Genomic DNA, 25,258 nt, shown 5'->3' with positions numbered 1-25,258 from the left:
AGTGGCAGAAATGTGCATTTTACAGAGATTGAACTGTGTTTCCAGGGTTAGTTAAGAAGGATCTTTGCTTTTAGTGCGCTAAATTGTTACCAAATGTAGCCAGATCAAAGGACAGCATTTCCATCAGAAGGCTGCAGCTTGCACAGATTTGCACTAATGAACCTATTCAAGAGGATTGACCAAGAGCTGTGGTCAAATGACTGTCATTTGTTTTCTAAAGGAGCCAAACAGCCCTCTTGGCAGCTGCAGCCAGCCAGGCTGGAATTAGCCAGACCCTGGGCTGTGTTAAGCCAGATCACTTAGCCTTATTTTAACAGTTTGCACATGAATAACACAGCTTCGTGTAGAGCTGGCAGTGTAATCAGCTAATTAATGTGCTGCAGATCAGAGGCTGTGTCATGCACAAATGCCCCCTGCTGGCTCTGATTGCACTGCTGTCTGTCCTGGCTTCCCCTTGTTTCAAGTGATTGAGAAATGGTGGAAGTAGGCTAGAAAGGGGGGAAAGAACAGACACAATAACATGTGTGTTCATCCCAGACAGGAAGAGACACCATTCCTGGGAACCAGCTGCCTGGGGTCTGAGTGCCTTTTGTTCACACTGAATTCGGAGAGTGCTCAGCAGTGTCCATAATGAGGCATGTTTAGGTACAAATTACAGACTTAATTTCTAAACCTAACGCTGTCAGTCAAGGGTGATTCGGATGTCAGAGCACAGGGTACTCCCAAAGCAGCGCTAGTGGAACTCACCGAGACTGATTCTATGTGGTTTAGTCCTGTGGGCACCTTCAAGACTAAGATTTATTTGGTTTCAGAAGGGTAGCTGTGTTAATGTGTAACTCTAAAAACAACACAAAGTCCTGTGGCACCTTCAGGACTAACAAAAATATACAGTCATTACTCCTTTAAAGACGTGCCCGCTTAACACGTTTTCGCAATAGCACAATTTTATTTTTAAGGAATGTTATTCGAATAACACAACCGTCCCCGAAATAACACGAAAATAAGCAAGTGGCAGACTACTTCATGCGGCAGTATAAGTTGGTAAAAGTGGTAATACTTGTGAGCGGATGAATACACGTGGTCACAGCACTTCTCCGCTCACTCACGTGTTTATCTTAGTGTTTTAACAAATCGCAGTGACTTGTGTTGCTAGTTATCTTATATTGCTAGATATCTAATGCTGACGTTGACGACCCAACACCAACAAAATATTGACTTTGCCACCACCACCTGAAATGCAACCCTCACCTTTTCCATTATTTTTAATAGGAAAATTGACCCCGCATAGCATGTTTTCGCTTAGCATGAACATTTTCAGAAATGTATCTATAGCATTAAATGAGGAATTATTGTACATCATATCATGAGCTTTCATAGGCAAAACCCACTTCACCAGATGAGCTGGTGAGGAATAACAGGAATCTAGAATTTGTAACAGAAAAAGAAGGAGGGGAAGTACCTGTCAATTGTAGGAATGGTGCAAATGAGGGTAAGTTAGAAGTGTCTCATACTTAGCTTTTGATTAGGGTTGCCAGGTGTCCGGTATTGAACTGGACAGTCCGTTATTTTCACCTCTTGACTGGTAAAAACATTCAGAAAATACCGGACACCTAAAATGTCCAGTCCTTTCTGATTTTTTCCCAGCCAAGAGGCAAAAATCCTGGGCTGTCCAGCTCAATACAGAGGCAGCCTGGCAACAGTAGTGCTTACTGGCCTGCACAGGGAGGCAAGATGGCGGGCGGCTGCCGGCTGCATGTTAGGACCAAAAAGTCTCACCACATGGTTTTTCAAAGGGCCATGGTGTTTTGGGTTGGGAGGTTTTTCTGGCTTTTTTTTGTTTGGTTTGGTTTTTTTGCTTAACAACTTTTCCTGGCTTTTTTTCTTTTTTTTTTTTTTTGGTTCGGTTTTTTTTCTGACCATCTGGCAACCCTACTTTTGATGTAAAAATGAGATGTTAAATGCAGGGAAGGCTGGCTTTATAATGGGACATCCAGTTAATGTCTTTGTTCAAGCCCAGGGAAACAGTGTCAGTTTTGCAGATGAAGGTCAATTCTGCACTCTCTCTCTGTAATTGGCTGATGAAATTCCTTTGTATCAGAATGGCTACATGTAAATCCATGATTGAGTGCCCAGGCAGGTTAAAATATTTTCCTACAGGTTTGTGTGTGCTACCATCTCTGATGTTTGACAAAGTGGGTTTTTACCCTCAAAAGTTTATGCCCATATAAATCTGTTAGTTTCTAAGGGTATGTCTACACTACCCTCCTAGTTCGAACTCATTCCACGAGGAGTAACGGTAGTTCGAACTAGGAAGCCTAGTTCGAACTACCTAGTTCGTGCCCCATGTAGCTGCGCTGCACGGGGTTCGAACCAGCGGGGTTTTAAAAATGGCGGCTCCCCACTTATGCAAATGAAGCCCAGGAAACTCAAATCCCGGGCTTCATCTGCAAGTGCGGTATGCCTACATTACCCTCCTAGTTCGAACTAGCGGGGTAGTGTAGACATACCCTAAGAGTATGTCTACACTAGTTCATTAGTTTGAGCTAGGTAGGGTAATTAGGGCAAGCGGAGTTTCAAATGAAGCCCGGGATTTAAATATCCTGGGCTTCATTTGCATGTTCCCGGTCACCGCCATTTTTAAATCCCCCTTAGTCCAAACTCCGTGCCCGCGGCTACACGCGGCACGGAGTAGGTAGCTCGAATTAAAGATCCTAATTCGAACTACCATTACTCCTCGTGGAATGTTCGGACTAAGGGGGATTTAAAAATGGCGGCAACTGGGAACATGCAAATGAAGCCGGGCTTCATTTGCAACTCCGCTTGCCCTAATTACCCTACCTAGCTCGAACTAACGAGCTAGTGTAGACATACCCTAAGGTACCACAGGACTCCTCGTTGTTTTTGTGGATACAGGCTAATACAGCAACCCCTCTGTGGCGGGGTAGCCCCGCCCCTCCCGGAAACCGCCGGGGCGCCGCGACTACGGGGGAAGGACTCACCCCCCGTAGGGGAGCGGATCCCGGCCCGTCCTTCCCGAACGGGGGGGCCGGCACACCGGCCGGGTGACGAGCCGGGGCCGGCAGATAGTGCAGGGACGGGGGCGCCGGCACACCGGCCGGGTGACGAGCCGGGGCCGGCCGGCAGCGCAGGGAGGGGGCGGGGCCAAGCGGACGTGATAGAAACGTCACAGGGAGGACGGCCCTGGGAGGGGCCGGAGACTGACGAGGGGGGTGACGTAATCTGCCTGCGACCGGCGGGCAGCTCAAAAAACCGGAGGGGACCAGCCAAAGGGGGAAACGCGGAGGAGCCGCACCCCCCCCGCGAACCGGCGAGGGGCCAGCATTACTGGAGGCCCTGGGCAGGCCCAGAGGAAGGGCCCAGGTGAGCCTGTGGGACCGAAGGGGGAAGAAGTAGCCCAGGGCGGGGACGCGGACCCTGAGGGCAGGGGAGTTTAGGGGTCTCGACCCCCCCTGCTAGGTGGGGGAGCATTTTCCCCGACCTTAGGGCCCTGGGCTGGGGTCCGGAGAGAGGGCGGGCCCGGACCCCCTTCCCCCGTCTAACCGCCTATCCAAACCAATCGAAACCGGTCGCATCAAGGCATTGATAACGGGAAAACCGAGGGGGGCGGACGTAAGCCCCTCCGCACAGGGGGGGGATCCCCTACACGTGGTGGAGAATGTGGGCATAGTGGACCCCGAAACGGGGGTTCGGATAAGGGAAAGGATTAACAAAGTATTGATCACCAGGAGACAATGGAAGCCAATAAAATTCTGGAATGGTGGACAGAGACCCAGAAGGTACAACAGCAGCAACAGATGCAGGCGCTGCAACAGCTCCTCAACCAGCTCCAGGAGCGCCAGGAGCAGATGGCGCGAGGCGCCCCAACGACGGTACCGGGGGCGGTAGCGGGGTCTGGAGGAGGAGAGGGGGTCGGCACCCAATTGCCCATAAGGCTGACGAAACTAGGGCCGGAAGATGACCCCGAGGCATTTCTGGTTACGTTTGAGAGGGTGGCCGCCGCCGCGAAGTGGCCACCCGAGCATTGGGCCACCCTCCTCGCACCTTACCTGTCGGGGCCGGCCCAGCTAGCATACCGAGGGATGTCCGCCAGCGATGCCTTATGTTATTATAAAGTTAAAGAGGCTATTTTGGACCAATTAGGGGTAACCCCCGAGACTCACCGCCGGCGGTTTAGAGAGGCCAGGTACGACTCCCGCGAGCGACCACGGGCGGTGGCGCAACGAGTTAAGGAAGCGGGGATGAGGTGGCTTGAACCCGAGACTAAGACGGGGGCTCAGGTGGCAGACCTCGTGATACTTGAACAATATGTCAGCATCCTCCCCGCAGAAGGGCAGCGGTGGGTCCGGCGGCACCTTCCGGAGACCTTGGATGAAGCGGTGACCCTCATGGAACACTACCTAGCCGCAGAAGGGCCTGAGGGGAAAGGAGCCGCTGGGGCACCGAGAGAACACCGAAGGAACGAGGCTGGGACGGGTAAGCCCACGGGAACCCAGCGGGCTGGGGAAAGCGCCGGGAGTTCCTTGGGCCCCCTCCCGACGAGGAGGTTGGCACCTCGGTGGAACAGGCCGATCGGTGAGACCAGGGGAGACCGGGCGACCGAAACGAGGCCGGGCACCCCGCCACCCGAGGGAGCCCCGAAGGTGGTCTGCTATCAGTGCGGCCAGGAGGGCCACTACAAGCGGGACTGCACCCTGATGGACTGCACCTTTGGACAGAGGCGGGCTGGGAGCTCGGACAGGAAGGCGGCCGGCGCAGCTCAGGTAATTAAACGACTGTGGGTTAATGGGAACCCGGTGGAGGCTATCCTTGACTCGGGATGCGGGCAAACCATAGTCCGAAGGGACGTGATACTTCCCGGGCGGGCCCGGGGTGCCCCCATAGCCCTCCGGTGCGTCCACGGAGACATTCACTACTACCCGACGACCCGGGTACGGATAGGGGACGGGGAGTTGGAAGGAGACTGTGTAGTCGCCGTCGGCCCCAAGTTAGCATACCCCCTCCTGCTGGGGCGGGATTGGCCCGGCCTGAAGCGGCTCCTAGGACAGTGGGATAGCGGAAAACATCCTAAAAGGGAGCCAGAAACTGGGCAAGGGACCTTGGTAGCCCAAGGAGAGCAAGATGAGGGGGGGGCCGAGTCAGCAAGGGGCTCGGACGCCGGGACACCACCCACCGTCCGTCTTGACGTAGAAGAAGGGGACTTCCTCACTCAACAACGCGAGGACCCCACCCTACGGGCAGCCTGGGAGCAGGTGCGCACTACAAGCGAGACGCAGGAGGGGGACCAGCCCAATCAGCCGGACGGGCCACGATTTGAGGTAAAAGAGGACCGCCTGTACCGGGTGTCTGCGGGGGAACTCCCTGGGGAAGAAAGGTGGCAGCTGTTAGTCCCAAGACCGTACCGGTGGAAGGTCCTGGAATTGGCCCACGAACACCCGTGGGCCGGGCACCTGGGCCGGGAAAAAACCCAACAGAAGATACTCCAGAGGTTCTATTGGCCGGGGGTGTACCAGGAGGTCAAGAATTTCTGTAACTCCTGCCCCCAGTGCCAAAGAACGGCCGGGGGCCGGGTCCCGCCGGCTCCCCTGGTGCCCTGCCGGTGGTAGGGACCCCCTTTGAGAGGGTAGCATTAGACCTGGTAGGGCCGCTCGAGAAATCTGGGCGCGGACATAATTACATCCTGGTCATCGTAGACTACGCCACCCGGTGCCCCGAGGCAGTGCCCCTGAAAAGAGCCACCGCCCCCGCCATAGCGGAAGCATTAGTTAAGCTATTCTCATGGGTCGGGCTGCCCCGGGAGTTATTGACAGACCAGGGGACGAATTTAACGTCAAAGGTTATGACGGAACTGTGTAAGGTCTTGCAGATCAGGAAGCTCCGGACGTCAGTATATCACCCCCAAACCGACGGGCTGGTGGAGCGATTCAACCGCACATTGAAGGGGATGCTGCGGAAGTTCGCACAAGAGGAACCCCGGGAATGGGATAAGCTGCTGCCCGCACTGATGTTCGCCGTCAGAGAGGTACCGCAGGCGTCGCTCGGGTACTCCCCCTTCGAGCTATTATACGGGCGGCGACCGAGGGGGATCCTGGACCTCGTAAAGGAGGGATGGGAAACGTCAGTATCGCCTGCCTTGGGGGCCGCCCAGTACGTACAGAAACTGAGGGGGACCCTCCACGACCTAGCGGGCCGGGCCCGAGCGAACCTAGAGAAGGCGCAAGAAGGGCAGAAGGCCTACTATGACCGAAAGGCGCAGGTGAGGGAGTTCGAACCAGGCGAGCAGGTTCTGCTGTTGCTGCCTAGCGGGGAGTCCAAGCTCCTGGCCCACTGGCAGGGACCCTTCCGGGTAATCAGGAAACTCGGCCCGGTCGACTATGAAGTTCGGGTAGACGGGAACCGCCGGGCAACCCAAATCTACCATGTCAACCTCTTAAAGAAGTGGCATCCACGGGAGGCCCTCCTGATTGACCCCCGGGACACCGACATTGAGCTGGGCCCGTGGGGGGAGCCGGAGGTGAGGATCGAGGGCATACGGGTCGGAGAAGAGCTCCCGGGCCCAAAGCGAGAACAGCTGCACCACCTTCTCGACCAGTTCAGGATGGTCCTAACCAGCCGACCCGGACAGACCTCGCTAGTACAACACAAGATCGAGACTGAACCCGGCAGAGTGGTAAGAGATAATATGCGCCCCCTTCCCCGGAAATTATGGGGCACGGTGAAGGAGGAGCTCCAAGCCATGTTGGAGTGGGGGGTCATACAGGAATCTCGTAGCGAATGGCGAAGTCCCATCGTTTTGGTGCCCAAAACAGATGGATCAACGAGGTTCTGTATTGACTTCCGTAAAGTTAATGCGATTTCGCGATTTGACGCATACCCCATGCCGCGGATAGATGAGTTACTGGGACGCCTGGGGAGGGCCGCCTATTTATCGACCCTCGATTTAACGAAAGGGTATTGGCAGATCCCCCTCTCCCCCGAAGCCCAGGCGAAAACGGCGTTCGCCACCCCCTTTGGGTTGTACCAATTCAAAAACATGCCGTTCGGACTGCACGGGGCTGCTGCGACCTTTCAGAGACTCATGAACCAGGTCTTAAGGGATCATCAGGACTACGCAGCGGCTTATATTGATGATATTGTGATATTCAGTGAGTCCTGGGAGAAACACTTAGAGCACATTACGAGTGTATTAAGGGCACTGAGGGAAGCGGGACTCACGGCCAACCCAAAGAAATGCCAATTTGGGAGGGCCGAAGTTTCGTATCTGGGGTACACGGTAGGGAGAGGGAAGCTGAAGCCCCTAGTAGATAAGGTCCAGGCGGTACGGGAACACCCCACCCCGACGACAAAGAGGAAAGTACGGCAGTTCCTGGGATTGGCGGGCTATTATAGACGGTTCATCCCGAATTTTTCCTCCGTAGCCGCGCCACTGACAGACCTCACAAGGAAAGGGCAACCCGAGAGGGTGAGGTGGACCGCGGCATGCGACGACGCGTTTCAGGAGCTGAAAGACCGGTTGGTCCGGGCCCCGGTGCTGGCCCAGCCCGACTTTAACAAACCTTTTACCTTACAGACCGACGCGTCAGAAGTGGGGTTGGGGGCGGTACTGACGCAAGAGGAGGAGGGACAGGAGCATCCCATCCTCTATTTGAGTCGTAAACTGTTCCCTCGGGAGAAGGGGTATGCAACAATTGAAAAGGAGGCATTGGCCCTCAAGTGGGCTGTCGATTCACTAAGATACTTTCTTTTAGGCGATGAATTTACCGTGGTGACGGACCACGCCCCGCTGCAATGGATGCAGCAAATGAAGGACACTAACCCACGGATCTTGAGGTGGTACCTCAGCTTACAGCCATACAAATTCCGAGTCGTGCACCGCCCGGGGTCCGCCAATGGGAACGCGGACTGGCTATCCCGGTCAGCGGCAAACACAGAGACCAGAACCGCGAGTATGGCACCGGACTTAAGGGGGAAGGTGTGTGGCGGGGAAGCCCCGCCCCTCCCGGAAACCGCCGGGGCGCCGCGACTACGGGGGAAGGACTCACCCCCCGTAGGGGAGCGGATCCCGGCCCGTCCTTCCCGAACGGGGGGGCCGGCACACCGGCCGGGTGACGAGCCGGGGCCGGCCGGCAGCGCAGGGAGGGGGCGGGGCCAAGCGGACGTGATAGAAACGTCACAGGGAGGACGGCCCTGGGAGGGGCCGGAGACTGACGAGGGGGGTGACGTAATCTGCCTGCAACCGGCGGGCAGCTCAAAAAACCGGAGGGGACCAGCCAAAGGGGGAAACGCGGAGGAGCCGCACCCCCCCCGCGAACCGGCGAGGGGCCAGCATTACTGGAGGCCCTGGGCAGGCCCAGAGGAAGGGCCCAGGTGAGCCTGTGGGACCGAAGGGGGAAGAAGTAGCCCAGGGCGGGGACGCGGACCCTGAGGGCAGGGGAGTTTAGGGGTCTCGACCCCCCCTGCTAGGTGGGGGAGCATTTTCCCCGACCTTAGGGCCCTGGGCTGGGGTCCGGAGAGAGGGCGGGCCCGGACCCCCTTCCCCCGTCTAACCGCCTATCCAAACCAATCGAAACCGGTCGCATCAAGGCATTGATAACGGGAAAACCGAGGGGGGCGGACGTAAGCCCCTCCGCACAGGGGGGGGATCCCCTACACCCTCTGATATGTGATTTAGGGCTTTAGGATCGGGTTTTTAAAGGCCCTTGCAGCCTCCAATGATAGTTTTAGCTTCATGTTTCCACAAATTTGCCGAATCTCAGAGCTAGATGGATTTGTTGACTGATTTTAATGGAGATTTGAATTGGTTTCAGAGTAGAGTTGGGAGGGACGCCATTTTCCCATCCTGCAAAAATCTAAGGTAGCAAATTTTCCATTCTCAGTCAGGACAACAGTTGACCATGATGTGTTTTTTTTTTTTTAAACCAGAAATCTGGGAGTAGGGGTGCAGTGAATTTGCTTCAGGTCCATCAACATGTTTTACTGCAGTAATTTCAAAATGTTTACTTTCAATTTTGACCTTTTTTCTTTCTTTTTTTAATCTTTCAGTCTAAATCTAATCACATTTCGTCTCATCTCCAAAAAATCAACCTATTTTCTGAAGCATTAAAACTTGGCATTTTGACAATTTCAATGTCTTTAATAGTTTTGTGAGCCAGGAGATTTGTCAAAACCATTTCACAGAAACTTTTGATTCTGACAAATCACTTTTTTTGGGGGGGAAAGGATCATCAAAAAATTCCTGGGCAACTAACTCGACATCAGAGATGCATCCATTGACACTAAGTCTGAATTTGATTCACTGTATTGAACAAAACTACTCTGCCCACATTATGAACTCTTTACCTATGGTTGAACTTCTTACTAGTTAATGTCAATGGAAGAAATCTGTCCTACACTAAAACCACAATTTTCAAAAGTATTTTCTAATCTCAGGTGTCCATCTAAGGACACCAATATTATAGTCTTCTTTAGCATTTTGCCAACAAATCTTTCCCATCTCAGATTTCAAAAATTGCCAAAATGCTAGCAAGAATCATCCCACTAGAATGCACCGGGAAGAAAATTTAGATTTTTTTTTTAACGTGATTATGTACAAACATGCATTTATTTCCAATTTACAAAGAACTCACGGTATAAATGAGTTACCTACCTATTTATATATAGAAAGACCTGTGATAGACCATCTAAATACAGGCCCGATGTTCTCTCTAATCTTTTCCATCCATGTGTGGATTTTTTTCCCACCTATGTGTAGAATAAATTTCATGTGCACCAAGGCATGTGAGAATGTGCACTACCAATGGAAACAAAATCTAGCTGTGGACGCTCTGCTAATCAGCTGGGCAGCATTGGAATCTCTCCTGAGCAGCTGCACAAGTGGCCAGCTTACAGGGAACGCTGATACAGACAAGGCAAGATGGCATTACTTGCTAATATCTGGGAGCATCTTGACTGATAAACACTCCACACAGCTGACACAGAAATTATGCCCAGGAAGGACAATGCAGTTCTTTCCTTTGCTTCCTTAGCTGAAGAAGACAGATTGCATACACTGCACCAGCACTATTCATCTTTTTATTATAAATGTATAGTGAAAGGTAGTGTCCATGAAGAAATATGATTAGATTATATCATGTCAGCTAAAAAACATTTCACATTCCAGCCCTATCGATAAGGTGAAGCCAGCACAGGAATGAACTGAATAACAAAAGAGTTTGCCTACTATTTTTCACTGCTACAGTGGAATAAGACTGGAAATCTACCAGCGTTGAGCAGCGGGTTTCTGTGGAGGGGGGGGAGAAAGATTTTAAAGCCTGTTCTTTGCAATTTTCTATTTGCAATGCATTGTTCATGAGTAAGACCTATTGTGTGATATTAACTAGAAGAGATCACACTTTCTCTGATCTATCTCCAGCAACCCCCTAAAGTGATCACAAATGACTCAGTCACCCAAAAAGTGATTATTAGCTAAACACCAAACAGAACTGGATACATTTCTGGGAGACCTTCATATCCTTGACGTTAAGTTGGAGAACTACCTCGCTGTGGTGATTTTCATCACAAACCTCCCTAACATGCATTTCTGTGATCCCATTTATATAGTTTGTCCCTTGGAATACTGTGTAGGAGACAGATAAGGAATATATGGCAGCTCAACACTCCCCAGATCTCGGAATATTATCTGAGTCTCATTATAATATTCCCAGGGCTGCCAATGTGTGTGTATAAAACAGAAGATCTAAATGTTAGATTGACCAAAGGAATAAAAATGCAATAAGACATGCCGTTACACTTTGGCAATAAGACATGCCAAACACTTTCTAAATATTTAAGAATTGCCTTTGTTCTGCGTGTTCAGAATCTACGAACAAGGGAAAAACAAAACACAATGCAAATGCTTCTCAGAATTTTCCCTCTACACCTCTCTTTTAAACAAGCTAATTTCCAAGCACACTATCTGTACTCTTTTAAACAAGGTGGTACCCCAGCTAGCTAGAATAAAGCTAGGTCCGTACATCTACATAAGCTGCAATCACACCCCATGACTGCAGTGTGCACATACCATTATGTACGGAAAGGTCAAGTGACTTACCAGTCGTCACACAGGGAAATCAAAACCTCAGCTCAGATTGGCCTTTATCTATATCCAGGCTCCCAACTGTTTTGCTCTAACCATTCAACCAAAAAGCCCCTTTTTAGCTTCACTAACAAGTCTCTATACCAACAAATTCAAATGGAAGAGTGAATGCAAGCCAGTGCCATCAACAATAGGGTCATGTTAGAACCAAATAAAGTCGGAAATTGAAATGTTTTGTTTTCACTGAGGTCACCCAGTTAGAGCTATTTGAACAATACAGACATTGGATTTAGTCCAGAATCATTAACATTGGCTAGAGGAACACACTGCTGATTACAGAAATTGATTTGTCCTACAGCATTAGCAGCCCGACCAGTTACTCTGTTGTTCGAAACACCAAATCCGATCGGGCGATGGAACTTTTTATATTTGAGACGTGATTTTTCTCACATTTGAATTGCTGCTGGAAATATTCCAGATAGTGACTGAAACCCCACTAGTAATATAAAAGGAGGGGGGCACATGAATTAAAGTTCTGCCTCGCTAAAGATGCTCATGACTTTTTAATATTGTTGGTAACAATAGATAGGGTGCGACATTTATACTATAAACACAACCATGACACTAAGGATGTTTGATTTCTTTGTGCAAAGTAAAGTGGAGTATCAGTGGGAATAGACCGTGATGATTTGGGAAACATAAGTAACATTTATGAGTTCAGGTTGATATCATGGGATTATTATAAGGTTGTTCATATCAAACAGTTTTATCGTGCATCACTCTCTTTCCGATAGGATCGACAACAGGGACATGCCAGACCGAAGACAACGGGGAGTGCCCAATTATAAGGATTGCTCCTTGGCCAGCCAATCGATATGCTACGAGGGGTGGCCCAAGCTGGAAGAAGATACTTCTTCCTCTTATCAAAGGCAGGTGCAAATGGAGAGAGTAGAAACTCCCCCCAGGGGCCAAAAAGACAGATGTGACTGAACAGGCATTTGAAAAGGACTCGTAGGGGAACAGACTCGCACATACACAAGAAGTTTGGACAAGGGAAGGGAAGGAGACAGAGCAGCCACAGACAAAGCAGGCAAACTGAAGGAGAAGGCTCCATGTTTCATGTGTGTCCCAACCCACGTGCTACAACAAAAGGATCGTGGAGAGCTGCAGATGACCCTGGAGCCAGCTCAAGGAAGATTCTTGAGTGGATAAGAAATGGAGACAGAGAACCATGCATCGGAGTTATTATTTTTGTATATCTGTGTATTTCTTATGAGACTGGGCATTCAAGTCCTGTGCAAAGCCTGTAGGTACTGCACCGAATCACAGGCCACCTATGGGTATGTCTACACTAGCCCCCTAGTTCAAACAAGGGAGGCTAATGCGGGTGACCGAAATTGCAAATGAAGCATGGGATTTAAATATCCTGCGCTTCATTAGCATGTTCCCGGGCAGTCGCCATTTTGGAAACTGACTAGCCCGGAGTAACTGCTCGCATCTACATGGGGCAGTGAAACGGGAGTTCAAAGTAACCCCTTAACTCGAATTAGCTGTTACTCCTCCTACCAGCTAATTCGAGTTAAGAGGTTACTTCGAACTCCCGTTTCACTGCCACGTGTAGATGCGAGCAGTTACTCAGGGCTAGTCAATTTCCAAAATGGTGACCACCCGGGAACATGCTAATGAAGCGCGGGATAGTTAAATCCCACGCTTCATTTGCAATTTCGGTCGCCCTCATTAGCCTCCCTAGTTTGAACTAGGGAGGCTAATGTAGACATACCGGCTGTGTATTCGAACTACAGGTATACCTCTTTCCACGAGGAGTAAAGGTAGTTCGAATTAGAGAGCCTAATTCGAACTACCTACTCCGTGCCGCGTGTAGCCGTGGGCACGGAGTCCGCACTAACGGGGATTTAAAAATGGCGGCACCCGGCAAGATGCAAATCAAGCCCGGGATATTTAAATCCCGGGCTTCATTTGCAACTTCGAATGCGTGCATTAGCCACCCTAATTCGAACTAGGGTGGCAGTGTAGACATACCTTCAGTGGGATCCTAAGAGAGGATGTGCTAAGATACAGAGGAACCTGATGGGTTCAGCATTGGTTCCAGAGTCCTGGGCAATATACTGTATGCATGGACGGTCAGGATGGGGCACTAGATCAAGGATCTGTACCCAAGAGTTTGTCCAAGGACCTCAAGACAAACACTGTGCATGGACTCTGTTCAAACTCAGAGATTTTCACACCAGAGCCTGCAGTCTGGTGAGTGGCCAAAGGATGTGGGGTGCACCCAACTAAGCCTGGGAAGAGATGCTCACAATCGATCTTTGTGGGACTCACTGTAAAACCTTCTGGTAAATGGCGAACTCAGAAGCCAATCGTCTCCTTAGCTGATGTAATTCACTCTTATTCCATTGACTTGCAGGCAACTGTGCAAATTTACAGAAGGTGAGGATCTGGCCATATGTCATTAGTCAGCATAACCTGCCAAGCAGTGATCAAGTAGGGGGTACGTCTACACAGCAACATTCTTTCAAAATAACTTAGTGTGCGTCTACACAGCCAGCAGTTATTTCAAAATAATGTCGAAATACTGTCAAGCTGGAGGGCTTCTTACTCAGACTCCTGTAACCCTCATTGTACGAGGAGTAAGGGAAGTCGAGGGAAGAGGGCTCTATTTCAAAACAAGTGCTGTGTAGACGCTCCCGATTTTGAAATAAGCTACACAATTGACGTAGCTCAGCTTGCGTCGCTTATTTCGAGTTAAGCCCTGCAGTGTAGATGCACCCTAGCAGTGGTTCAATTGGAGCTGCTGAAAGTGATGCAACAAATGGCTTTGTTCAACTGGATGTGTGGTTGTAGCAAAAAAAAAAAAAAAAGAGCTTTTATTGACTGTCTCAGAGTATTGTACTTCTACTAATCCCATTCTTAGAGGAGCAGAAGCAAAATAATTTAAAGCCTGAATTTCTCAGGGGCCAGAGCCTGAGTGTGGAGATCAATCTGTTTAATTATTTCAGCATTTAAAGTCTATTGATGCTAATCTGTCTTCTCAATACAGTATTGATCCCGTTGCTACCTGGGAGCGCTTTGATTCTATGATTCTAAGAGGACGGAAGACTGGCTTCACGCTGCAGAAGAGGCGCCAAATCCCAAACCCCTGTTCTACTTTGCAATACAAGTAGCTCCTAATTATTCTGACACCCTGGGAGCAAAACATAGGCCGTGGCCTTCTCTTAGGTCATCACCCCAGGAGACTCTGGACAGAGGAGGGTTTTCCCAGTTGGAATACAGAAATCCTGCACATCAGGCAGGACCACGGTCACATTCGAATATGTGGGGTAGGAAGGCACCATGGAAGCCAGGTCCACAAGACTGTACAGGGCTCTCATTCATTGCCAGCATGAGGGGACTTTGGCCAACATTTCACACGTAGAAGAGCCAAACCAGGCACCGAGGTCAAAGACCTGGTTTTTCTGAAGCACTGAGAACAAGCAGCTCCCTTTGAGGTGGAGGGGCATGCAGCATTTTTAAAGTCAGGCCATGAATTTAGGAGCTCCATTTGCCCAACTGTACGTATTGGGAGTTGGGGTCTGTGATGAGGCACCGCTCAGCACGCTGGTGACTCCTACTGGTCATCTTGGGGATTAGCTCCATAGGTCAGTATACCCACTCCTGGAGGTGTCTTGCCCACCATCACTTCTGCTCGCAGACCCACGTCACTTGAAGAAATGCAGCATTCGCTTCATGATAGAGCCCTCTGGCTGTGTCACAATCTGTGCTCCCCCCTTCTGGGCCGAGTGCTGCAATCCAACTGTCCCGACACTTCTCCAGCATCTTCTTTGCCTCTATCTCAAGGCCTCCGCCTCCAAATCCCAGCAGCCAGCCAGGAGCTCTTCTCTAGCTCCCCTGGTCTCTGTTAGCAGCACTGATCTGTCTAGGGTTCTCCCTCCTTGAGCTCAAGGGAGTAACTGACTGTGCTCTGCCCTACAGCCTTTTTCATATAATCCTAGTGCAGGGCTGGGCAAGATGTGGCCCAGGGGCCAGATCTGTCCTGCCTAACACTTTGTTCCAGCCCATAGACTGCATCTGGTTGCTTTCTATGTATATCCTGCTGCCTGTGCCACTGAAGGTACAGTTGGTGGCTCAGGCAGCAGGATCCTCTTGAAACAGCTTCCAGCTCCCAGTTGTGGCACTACCCCAGCAGGGCCAGAGCCACAAGCCTTTTAAATAGCTGCAGCAACCCAGGCACCTGCCAGGCAACACAGCAGTGGTGGGGCTGGGAGCCAGGAACCCTTTGCTCTGTTTTTACTTCAAAGACTCCAGCACCAGACAACTTTGGGAGGAGGCTAGTTCCCGGCCCTGCTCCTTCCTCCCCAGGCTGCACCTCTTCTGGGGGAGGAGCCTACCCGTGATCTTGTACCAAAACTAATTAAGTGGCCTCTCTGCGAAAATTATTGCCCACCCCTGTCCTAGTGGGACCTGATTGGCTGTTCCTTGCAGCCTGTCTCCTATTGACTGATTCCTGCACAGCCTACCTAGGGCCCTATTAATCCTTTCCATGCCACTGTAGGGCAAAAGCAACATCATAGAGTCCTTCTCTCTTTATATCAAGCGCCAGGTGCCCCATTACTAGTTCTCTTACTTCACAGACCATACAATGATTTACTCTCAAATAGCTGCTTGCTACATGGTAGTCAAGAGTCTTTCAGACACCCAGCAATGCTGGTGCCTCTGGGTACCTGTATAACAGACAGCACAGCAATTGGAGGTGTTAACTGAGCAGTTTCCAATGATTCCGTTGTTACTTAACAAAAAATGTTTTTGATTGATCAGTGTTTGGTCTACATAAGAGATGGTTAGGTTGGAGCCCTAACCTAACCCCCAGCTCCAATCACTCCCCAATTCTGAGAAAGTTTCGAACTAAGTCCAGCCTTGCAGATTATGACTATTTGGAGAGTGATTAAAAATATAACAAAGGTTATAGACCATTATTATTAGACTGGGTCTTTTTAAGTATCAGGAGCTGAAATGGCTGTCCTGAATATATTCAGCACCGCACTTTTTTCCATCAAGCAATGATGGCAGGAAGAGATTCCCGGGTACTTGGCACAGTCTAGACTTTAATTTGGTTACTCAGAAGATTTAAGAGATACGGGGAGCCAGTCTCTCCTGAATGCGCCATGCGCTGCCCTTGTATCAGAGGATTTTGTTTGAGACTATTGCACCAAGGGGAAAATTCACCTGACGTGGAGATGAATGTGGGTAGCTACATACCTGAATAGCAACTCACCTCCTCTGCCCTCAGGTGATACATCACCTTGATTTTCATACCCATCAAGAAAAACACCCACTGCAAGCACTTTTGAATTACTGCTCCTCTTCTGAGGTTTGGTTTATGAACAGAGAGTAAGCTTCACTGATACCAAGTCTTCTAGTCCCCTTCCCCAAATTCTCTAGTTCTTTCTGCCCTTCCCAAAGTCCTTACACACCCTCACCCTTCTCTTCACAGCCCTATATAGCCCTTCACAGCTAAGGTTTATCTCAAGTTTTACTTGCTCCCTGAGGGTCTGTCAACTAAGATTCCATCCCCAGCAAACTTCTGCACCCCTCTGTGCTTTTCTGAGCAACAGGCTTCCTTTATATAGTGCGGCTGGTCACATGATTGTCACCTGATATTTTCCTCCCCTCCCAATTCCTCAGATTCCTCAGAGTATGTCTACACTACCACCCTAGTTCGAACTAGGGTGGTTAATGTAGTCATTCGAAGTTGCAAATGAAGCCCAGGATTTAAATATCCCGGGCTTCATTTGCATCTTGCCGGGCACCGCCATTTTTAAATCCCCGTTAGTGCGGACTCTGTGCCCGCGGCTACACGCGGCACGGAGTAGGTAGTTCGAATTAGGCTAATTCGTGGAACGAGGTGTACCGGTAGTTCGAATTAGAAAGCCTAATTCGAACTACCTACTCCGTGCCACATGTAGCCACGGGCACAGAGTCCGCACTAACGGGGATTTAAAAATGGCGGCGCCTGGCAAGATGCAAATGAAGCCCGGGATATTTAAATCCCGGGCTTCATTTGCAATTTCGAATGACTACATTAACCACCCTAGTTCGAACTAGGGTGGTAGTGTAGACATACCCTTAGGGAATTACATATCCCAGGATGCCTCCTCTTAAAGGGACTGAGCCATGGACCATGACATAACTATCCTTAAATGAGGTACACCACAATACCATATCCGTGCAATTCAATGGCTCTGCTCTCTATAGGGTCAAGAGTTTTACCTGATGTTAAAAGACAATAGATCAAGAAATTTCACAGCCTTCCAATCTTTCGTTCAATGTATTCTTTAGCCATTATTAATTGGAACCCATTTGTAAGTGCTGGGCCATTTGGCATTTTACAGCCCTAGCGCTAACCACATTCGAATCCCATCACTTTAACAGTGAATACAGAGCAGCGGAAATTTCCTCGAGCACCACACTCTTCAGAGAGACTCCGTTAATCCATTCCAGGTTTTCTGTATTTCCTTCCTACCCCTCTTTATAACTGGGAGCACCTAGTGAAACTCTAACAGCACTTGAAAGAGCAGTGCGTGTGCACACCCAAACACATACTGCATTTCCAGAAGGCCCAGACTGCAGCACACACACACACACACACACACGCACCCCTAGGCACACATATTCCCACACAACCACCAGATGATCCAGTGTACAATACACATCCACACCTAGTGCATCCCCGGCGGGTAGCTGCCTCCACCCCACCCACCATCCCCACTCTCCAGCAGGCAAACAGACTGCTACCACCACATGGAAACAATATAACACAACACCCCCAATGTTGCCATCACCATGGCTACCTGTCGTTCAGGACTATTCCATCCTTTTCTGTGATCCCTGCGCTGCTGCTGCTTGGAGCAGCAGTAATTACTCCACTGCGGAGGCTGGACAACAAGGAACCTAGATCATTGCCCTGTTCTGGCTATTTCCTCTGAAGCATCTGGCACTGGCCACTGTAGATAGAGCAGGGGTGGATATGATATGGCCCGCAGACCAGATCCAGCCAGCAAAGCCATTTCTTCTATCCCGTGGCCCGCCCTGGCAGGGGAAGTGGGGGCGAGAGAGTTTGCGCATTCCCCGATCCCCGGCTGTGATGATTGGCCTGGGGGCAGGGGAGCATGCGAAGTCTCCTTCCCCCCACCACCACCCGCGAGGGGTGCACAGCACATAGAGGGAGCCACCAGCTGTTCAGACCAACTGGCAGTTCCCTCTCGGCACCGCGTGCCCCTGGTGGGATGTGAGGGAGTTCACGCACTGCTCTGCCCCCAGCCCCCACTCCCAGCTATATGGTTGGCCTGGGGGTTGGGGAGTATGTGTGAAGTCTCTCACCCCCTAGGGACACGCGGCCCTGAGAGGCACATGGAGGGAACCCATGTGCCTGGGGCTGCTGCAGGAGAGAGCCTGCCTCAGGGACCCTGTTGGACTGCTGGCAGGGAGCCACCTAAGGTAAGTGACTCCCAGCCAGAGCCTGCCTCCAGCACCTCAGCCCCTCCCACTTCCCAACTCCCTGCCCCAGCTCATCACTCAAGTCCTTGGCACACACATCCCACCCAAGGTCAATTCCATCCCAGACCTTGGACCCCCTGCTATACCCCTCACCCCAGGTCAAAATTCACTCCTGTACCCCTAGAGCCTCCCCAGACTCTGCACCCCAATCCCCAGCCCCAGGTCACAACCCCCTACTTCACCTAAAATCCATCTCAGACCCCACACTGTCTCCTGCACCCCAGTCCCTTAGCCCAAGCTCCCTTCTGTGCCCATCCTCCATCCCAAACCCTGCACCCCCTCCATAGAGAAGTGCAGCCCACTTGCAAAATCTCAGAGTGGCCCCTGAACAAAAATTAGTGCCTGCCCCCCTCCCCCGAGCTAGAGGAACCACTGGACCATTGGTCTGACCCAATATAGCCGTTCTTACGTTAACTTGCAGAGCATGTTTGTCTGCACTTTATAGGAGATAACGGATGGAGCAAAAAGGGCCGGTCTTGCCGCCTTCCCTTGCCATGTGACCATTCCCCTGCAACCCAATCCCCAGTACCCCAATCCCCACTTAACGGTCGTCTTGCATGGTTGCCCTAAGAGCTGTGTCTTCTCATGGGAGAAGAGCCATGCTTTGCACCATTTAACCAAGGGCAGCAAATGGCCAGAAGGGTCTGGGCGAGGGATGTTCGGGATCACCGTTAGGTTTAAACAGGGTTCCGAGTTCTGATTAAAGGCCAAATCAGGGCCTCTCGTTGATTTTTCACTGGTGTCTATCTACATCACATACATGCAAGATTTCAGACCAGGAGGTCAAAGCTCTCAGTAAATCAGCCTCTCTCCCAAGAGCTTGAATGTTCTTATGAGGTTTCAGCTATCAGCAAAGCAGGACCAGAAAATAACAGCCCTTTCCATGGGTAGGCTTGGATCTGTTCCCCACATAAAATTGGAAGGGGTTCAGCTTCATGGACCTGGTTTTGGCTAATCTCTAGCTCCTCCGGATAATGAAACAAACCCGTTTCCATCACAGTCAATAGTGATACACAGGTCATTCTGACTTCAGGTGCAGAACAGGTGGCCAAAGCAGATGGACTAAAAAAAAAAGCCACGACCCAGCCGATTTTCATGCAAATAGCTTTAGCAATAAAGCACAAAGAGAGTGCGGAATCTATCGGATATAAAAGCAGAGCATATTTATTCACTGGCTTACCATAAGCTACCCCTTATGAGGCATCTATTGTAAAGGAAGGAAGAGATTTGTTAAACCTGCTACATGCAAGAACGGAGTTGTGCTGTCTGGATCCCCCTTCTTGATGAGTCTGAATTTAGAATCACTGGCAGGTTTCCAGTCCTGAACAGAATGTGCCAGCTGGGCAGACAGTATGCCCCTTGCAATACTCTACCAAGGGTCTCCAATAAAACTGGCAGTGCCTGGAATACACAAAATCAGGATAGAAGATAAAAATCTCATTCCTGTTTCCCCCTGGGGTGCAAATGACTAACCCACAGTCCCTTATCACTGCGGTGGGATAGCTCGTGAACAGGGTTTGTTGCTTGTACCGTGCCCACAGAGAGGCGATTGACCAGGGCAAGGCTGTGCACTATACATGCTGTCTGAGCATGCTTTATGCCCTGGCTTCTCCAGATAAGCTAGAGATCTGCCGCAAACACAACAAAGGGGCAGACGGTCTCCACTGAAATCATTCTGCTGTGACCGTGGAGAGAGAGATTCAGAAAAGGCTTCTCCATTGTCCTATTCACGTCAAGCACACAGTACTTAGAGATGCATGTGCGCAGCGGTGGTGTTTTTCTGCAGGCAGAATGTCCCCCTGCACAATTCTAGTACCAAAAAAAAAAAAAAAGCCATTTGAAAAGAGCACCAGCGATCAAGAATTCCCCCGTTGACATATCCGAGCAGAGCACTGACAAGACCTTTGGAAGTTGCCTCCCTTGAATTTTCAAATTTCCACCTCAGCCTGAGAATCATCGGCTGTTCCCAATAAATGTGGCATGCGACGGTCACCTACATACCCATCAGACAGCCGAGTCCAGAAGGATATTTTTCTGGGTGTCCAAACACATCTAAGGCATAAAGCCTTCATTTTCAACTGTCACCTTCACACAGACACACAAATTGATATTGGCAAGACATTGAAACAATAGCTCTTCCAGCCGTGTCTTAATTTATATGCATGCAAACATACAGTAGAGAGACAAGAACAATTATGGTTTTTTTACAGTAAAAATACACATTTTTCCATTAAAAGCCGCTGTGTATACATTTTCTATTTCACATATGGGCTAGCCACATGCTCCTCAAATGCTGCTCTGCATTGTGACTACCGTTCAAATTTAGCAAGACTCAAATGGTATCTTACCTTGATTTCCTTGCTGTTCTCTCTACGCAAAATCTACACTTACTATTATCATCCAGGCTAAATAAATGCAGAGAAATGTAATTGCACCAGCCACACGGTAACTCCTGACGTGGAGCTGCAGCTATTGCATTGTTGATTTTAGTAGATTATGTGTCTGGCTTTGCTAACCTGCTGTTTTAATACTCCACGGGCTTTTGGCAAAATACCAACAATATTCACTGCCACAAGGGGGCTTTAACAGCTCTCGTTTGCTGTTTATCGCAGCTCTCCTTCTGTGCTTTTTAAAGGAAACAAAGAGTTGTTTTTAAGTGTTTTGACTGCACTGGGGTGACAGTTGTTGGATGCAAAGATTTTTTTTTTAAATTCGTCTGTACCGATCCCCTCTATTCCACCAGTGTGGATTCAGCCAGGATTTAGAAAAAACGGAATAAACGTTGGTGCTGGTAGCTGGCTGAGAATCTGAGACTTTGTTACTGATGTCTAGAGGGGAAAAAGATGGGGAACTGAATATTTGGGCCAGATCCTGAGCTGGTGTAAATTGGTGTTGCCATTAATGGAGTAATACCAGTGTGCAAAAGCAGAGGTCCTGGCCTATTCCATCTTTTTGTTTTCCTCTGGAAAGGAGAGACTCCTCGGTCCTTTATATAAAACAGACAAACAAAACCTTCTTGTTAAATGCTAAAGCAGACACGCACATTTTGCACATGCCCCCTTGCAGAGATGTGACATTCTGATTGAAATGAAGGGAGATGTGGATCATGACCAGATTCCTCAGTCTAGTAAGGACCTGCTAAATCGAACGCTGATGGCTCCTCCATCAATCCTGGTACTCCACGGAGTAGAGGAAGTTGACGGGAGAATTTCGCCAGAAATATTTGATGTAAGGTACACGTTGACTCCAGCGACGCTATTCTTGTAGCTGGAGTTGCATATCTTAAATCAAATTTCTCCCCCCCCCTCCCCCGTATAGACTTGGCCTCAGACATCTGCCCACTAGGAACTGGAGTGAGTCCCCAATTCTATAATCTATTTCACCGGGTCCCGACCAGGTGCAGGATAACTAGTTCCTACCACGTCTGCCATGGGTCCCAGCTGAAATGATCAAAAGCTTTTGTCTTTCATTCCTAATTCCTCCGCCAAATGTATCCCTTCACTTGACCCTTTTCTTTCACATGTAATGTATTTCAAGGCTTTTATAAATAAGATTCTGATCAACTGACAATCGGACCCAATCTTTGAGAGCTGTGCGATATGTGCCGGTGTGACTGTAAAACCGTTCAGACGATGGCATTTGTCATGTGATTCTACGTCATTTCTTTCTGTGGTTGCATTGGTTTCAGGTTCGTTGTACATCTCTCTCTGAAAACACAGCATGCCTAGAGATAGCAATGAGTAAAGGAACAGGCCAAGGTGCACGAAACAGACACAGACTACGTAAGGGAAGCAAGAAATTAACAATTTAAAAAAAGAAACAAACTTGGTTTTATCCAGTGACCCCAGGCCTGCCAAAAGTGTCGGGGGGAGGGGGAGGAGAGAGGGCAAGAACCCCGGGCCCATGATTCAAAGGGGCCCAGGGCTCGGCAGGTGCCACACCAGTGGCACCACCTGGCGCCATATTGCCGCCGGGGTGCCAAGCAACACGCTCCCAGTGACTTTAAGGAGGGGTCAACGCACAGCACACTCTAGGCAGCATTGAGAGGGGGCACCATGGGCCGGGAGGCACTGAGGGCCAGCTGCTCTCAGCCCCACCTCTTCTGCCTGAGGCTCCACCCCTTCCGGAAGCACAGTGCGGGGGGCTTACCCAGTGTGGCTTCCAGCTTCCCTGAGTGTCTCAATAACCCAAAACATGGGTGGGCAACAAGCCAGAGGCAATTCACCAGAGTTAGCCCCGGAGGGCCTCCAGCACGCTATTCACTTGCACGTCGGCAGGTGCGATTGCTTGCAGCTCCCATTGGTCACAGATCACCATTCCTGGCCAATGGGAGCTGCGGGAAGTGGTGCAGACTGGGACAAGGCTTTTCACAGCTTCCATTGGCTGAGAAAAGTGATACGCAGCCAACGGGAGCTGCAAGAGCAGGACCGCCGGATGCACAGTAAATAAAGCACCAGCAGCCCACCCTGGTGAACCGTGTCCAGCTCATGGACCACTTGTTGCCCACCCCAACCTAGAACAAGATAGGCCACTAGGACAATAAACTAATAACAAATATTATCCCTGACTGGTCCCAGATGAGGGATTTTGCTGAACCAGGGAAGGTCATTATTGGATCCCTTCCACCGGCCCCTCTCGCCTGGACGCTGGCCTCCCACACAGCTCCACACCTCCTCCTGATCCGCTGGGCAGTCATCACTACTGTGGCTCTGCTGGGCAGCCCGGCACTGGGGTGCCAGGCAGCTGTATGCACCACCTGGGCAGCCACATGCCAGGTATCCCTACCCCGCTGGGCAGTCCCACTGCCATGCACTGGGCGACCCCGCTGTCAGATCCGTGCAGACAGCCCATTGCCCTGCCAGCCTTGCAGGGATTCTTACTGCTGGCCCTCCACTGGTACTCTAGGGTCTTGCAGCTTCCATGCTGGACCAGAGAATCCTGCTTTAGAGAGTTTCAACCTGTACTTGAATATTCAGGACTATGTAGCACTTTAAAGACTAACAAGATGGTTTATTAGATGATGAGCTTTCGTGGGCCAGACCCACCTTAGTCTTTAAAGTGCTACATAGTCCTGTATTTTGTTTCAGCTACACCAGACTAACACGGCTACATTTCTATCACTATTGAATATTCAGGATTTGCAAGGCAAACAGGATCTCCGCAGAGCTGGTGAGCTAAAAGAGCGCTGTTCCTAGATCATCTTCCATATTTTTCCAGTTATTCCTTTTGTTCCAGTGATTGTGTCCAGCTGTGCGCCCTGAATAGTTATTTCCAGGTGTGAAAAGTAGCCTAAACCGAATACTCCCATTACTCACCGATGCAGCTGGCAGCTTTTTATATCCACAGCGTCAGGTGAAAGTAAACTCATGGGCACAAGGCACCGGAAAAACCAGGCCTATGCCAACTTTTCCATCTAACAGTAGTGGGCAATATATTCAGCTAGTCTGCCTATGCTTATTTATATTCTTGTAGCATCCCAAGACCCCTCTGTGGTGGAGTGTCGGAGTTCCCCCGCCTCTGGCACCCCCGTAGTGGCATGAACAGACTCCGCCAGCCAGTAGAATAGAGGGGTTTATTGCTTCTCCAGGATACGGCACAGCACAGATGTAATCTGGTTACAGGGCAGAGCTAGGATGCCTCAGCCCCCCCTGAGATGGGGGGAACTGGGCCCCTAAATCCCAGTCCGTTGCTTAGGCTGATTCCTCCATGATACCAGACAGAAACTAAAAAGTCCCTTCCAGCCCTGCCCGCCAACCAGGGGCTGGCCTCCCCTCCTTCCTTTGTTTCTCTCCCTGGGAGGTAACTGGTCAGACAGGTTGGGAGCCCCTTGCATAATGACTCATTCCCTGTCCTGCTGGGCCATGCTACAGACAGCAGCCAGTGGGGGTTACCCACAGCCCCAGTCTAGTAACCAGCAAGGTACCAACACTACGTCACACCCTCAACCTGGAAGGAAGCCTCATTCACCTAGAACCTGGACAAACATAGAACAGAAGAGTCCCCCCGAGCTTAGAAATTAAATAGACCATGCATGGCTAGCAACACTGTAAACAGCAGGGAGGTGGGAAAATACAGTTCTAACTCTCCTCTTGTGCCAGCTTTATTCTGGGAAGACCCAGTCACTTAACAGGGCTATAACTGATTTAGATCAGTTTGAGAGCAGAGTCAGGCTGAAATGTGAGTGTACAAGGCAACCTTCTATCTGAGGAGAAAAGCTTGGCATCGCCAATTCTGTGGCGGCTAACTCTGTTCTGCCTTTGTTAGAGACTCCTATAAGCAACAGCTGGTCTTTTGACTGGTCACGTAAGGTGGGTTTCACTTTATTTTGTTTCCACGCCTCTGAGCTGGAGGCGCTGGAAAGCGGCACGGACCAGAATATGGCTTCCCACAGATCCCTTTGGTCGGGAACAGCGATCCGCAGCCAATGGGTTGGGATACGTAATGTAATTTGTCTCCTTTTCTCTTCCCCTTGTTCTAGCCTTGCCTTAACATCCCAGGAACTTGATCATTCTGAGAACACGCCGGATCCTGTCCAAATGATGAACAGGCTGCAAACACAGGAGAGCATAAAGGCGTATTTGTGCATGAAATTCA

At 50.1% G+C, this 25,258-nt stretch overlaps 1 protein-coding gene across 3 annotated transcripts in view; it reads right to left on the bottom strand.

Moving 5' to 3' along the window:
• Positions 1-25,258, bottom strand: part of RAP1GAP2 (RAP1 GTPase activating protein 2) — a 373,682-nt gene that overhangs the window by 319,199 nt on the left and 29,225 nt on the right. Inside the window, exon 1 of one of the 3 annotated variants that reach the window (XM_025179236.2) lies at positions 21,013-21,148. The exons of the other annotated variants lie outside the window; for them this stretch is intronic. The gene's annotated coding sequence lies outside the window, so the exon portion shown is untranslated. Of the gene's footprint in view, positions 1-21,012; positions 21,149-25,258 lie in introns of those variants that run through there. 3 annotated transcript variants of the gene reach the window in all.

This window comes from Pelodiscus sinensis, chromosome 21, assembly GCF_049634645.1.
Source record: "Pelodiscus sinensis isolate JC-2024 chromosome 21, ASM4963464v1, whole genome shotgun sequence".
Classification (NCBI taxonomy): domain Eukaryota; kingdom Metazoa; phylum Chordata; order Testudines; family Trionychidae; genus Pelodiscus; species Pelodiscus sinensis.
The sequence above is the reverse complement of the archived record's forward strand: the minus strand, read 5'-3'. Positions and strand labels throughout refer to the sequence as shown.